A 2,500-nucleotide genomic window follows, 5' to 3' on the forward strand; every position below is an offset into this window, starting at 1 on the left:
ACAGCAAGGGTAACCCGCCAGGCTAACACGCAGCGAGGCTAACACACAGAAAGGCTAACGCGCCAGGCTAACACGCAGCGAGGCTAAGGCCTGATTCATAGTTGACGTAAACAACGCGAGCTGGGTTGTGAACACAAGCTCCAACATGACTCGAGAGCTTGCGTTCTGTGTTTTGTTTTGTGGAAACACAAGGAATTGCACTATTGCTTGCGCCAACTGACAAATTTCGGCATGACACACGCAAGGACGCAACGAGATCTTGCGTGGCCTTGCAAAGCTTGTGTTGCTTGCGCTTATGTAGTTTGCGTCGACTATGAATCCGGCCTAACACACGTGGCTAACACATAGAAAGGCTAACGTGCCAGGCTAACACACAGCAAGGCTAACACACCAGGCTAACATGCAGCAAGGCTAACACACCAGGCTAGAAGAGTAGTCATACGCACATCCTCCAAATGGTCAGGTGCTGGGTTACATGTCCATGATAAAGAAAAAGTAGAGAACCCGCAACACTGAGGACCAAGGCAAGGGTTTTTGCAGAAAAAATTGAAATTTATTAATATAACGACATTTTCGACCCTTGGGTCTTTGTCAAGTGAATCATTGCAATTACCCACAGCTGGGTTGAAAAAAGAAAGAATGAAAAATAATACATCTCTGCTGCCATCTCGTGGCGGCAATATGGGACTGCAGGTCAAATCAATTTTCAAGGTTTTAGTCCTCTAAAAAGATCCTTAGAAAAATACAAATACACACAAATATATCAATCATAATGCAAAATGGTGGCCACCATTGTCATCACCCAAAAAGCACACAACCAGGGGAAAGAGCAACAAATAAATAATTACAGTCAAAAATTATTACAGTCAAAAACTATGAAGAGTGCCATTCTGAGGCAGCCACTTCATAGATATGGCTGAATGCTGAAGTCTTCATTCAGACCATTTGGGGACAGAGAATCTAGTTCATAAATCCTGGATCCTGCACCCTATTACACCTGTTTTCCAAACCCTACCTAAGATCCACAAGAGCCTGGAAAATCCACCAGGACGTCCTGTCGTGTCCTCTATAGGCTCACTAACAGAGAACATTTCTGGCTTTGTAAACTCCTTCTTAAAACCGTTTGTCACAACACTGCCCTCGTATGTAAGGGACTCCATTGACCTCATACAGACCTTAAAATCTTCCCAATTCACTGATGGCCAGGTCATCCTAGCATGTATAGATGTGGTAGCCCTGTACACCAATGTACCACAATCAGGAGGCCTAGAGGCCCTGTCTTTTTACATGGACCAGCGCCCAGTAGACAGCAAACCCAGTACAGATTGCATCAGGACTTTGGCAGAACTGGTTCTCACAAAAAACATGTTCCTCTTCCAGAATGACCGGTATCTACAAACGGGAGGAGTCTCCATGGGCTCAAAGATGTCATGTAACTTCGCCGCCCTCTACATGGGTTTCTTTGAGAAACACTCCGTTTTCAACAAAAACCACAACCCTCTACTGGAGCACATCGGACTGTGGAAGAGGTTTGTAGATGACATTTTTTTAGTATGGACAGGCACAGAACAACAATTGGTTGAGTTCCTCAGTTGGTTAAACCAAGCGAATGACAACTTGAAATTCACCCACACATACAGTAAACACACCGTTGATTTTTTGGATGTATCTATTACCATTGAGGATGGCATCTTCCACACCAACCTTTACAGAAAACCCACACACAGGAACACGCTTCTTAAAGCAGACTCATACCACCCCATCCCATTAAAAAGGAGCCTGCCCATTAGTCAGTTTAACAGGGTGAGGAGAATCTGTAGCAGAAAAACAGATTATGACACACAAACTACAGACCTACAGAACAGATTCCAACAAAGAGGCTACCCCAGAGAATGGGTAGACACAGCCATCAAGCGGTTCGAAAACATGACACAGCTGGAATGTTTAAACACTGTAAAAAAGAAAACTGAAGATTCAAGTGTGAAATGCCTAACCCAGTATTCACCTGTAGGAAAGGAGCTGGCGAACACCATACAGAAACATTGGCACATAATCGACTCCGATCCGAAGCTCAAACTCCTCTTCAAGCAACCACCCAAGCTGATCTTCAAAAGACCACCGAACATACGCCAGATGATGGTACACTCGGACCTTCCTCCGGTCCCAAGACCCACGTTCCTAGACGAGATAAGACCATGCAACAGACCCTGCAACAACTGCGCACAATGTAATTTTAATACCAGATGCACAGAGTTTAAGCACCCACGTACAGGTCGTCCATACCAGATCAAGCAACACATAACATGCTCCTCCACGAACATTATTTATGCATTAAAATGTCCCTGTTCTTTATTATATGTGGGAAAAACCGAGCGAGCCCTAAAAACTAGGATCTCTGAACATCGTAGCTCGATTCGTCATGGCAACGAAAAAAGCCCCGTGGCTGTGCACTTTAGATTACTCAACCACAACGTGTCTACGCTTAGATTTTTTGGCATAG

At 44.6% G+C, this 2,500-nt stretch overlaps 1 protein-coding gene across 1 annotated transcript in view; it reads right to left on the reverse strand.

The window, feature by feature from the left end:
- The window catches only part of LOC311329010 (GRIP1-associated protein 1-like), a gene marked incomplete at its 3' end in the record, with an annotated part of 19,120 nt that overhangs the window by 8,927 nt on the left and 7,693 nt on the right, over positions 1 to 2,500 (reverse strand). The window lies entirely within an intron of this gene.

This window comes from Borostomias antarcticus (genome assembly GCF_949987555.1).
Source record: "Borostomias antarcticus genome assembly, contig: scaffold_79, whole genome shotgun sequence".
NCBI classification, from domain to species: domain Eukaryota; kingdom Metazoa; phylum Chordata; class Actinopteri; order Stomiiformes; family Stomiidae; genus Borostomias; species Borostomias antarcticus.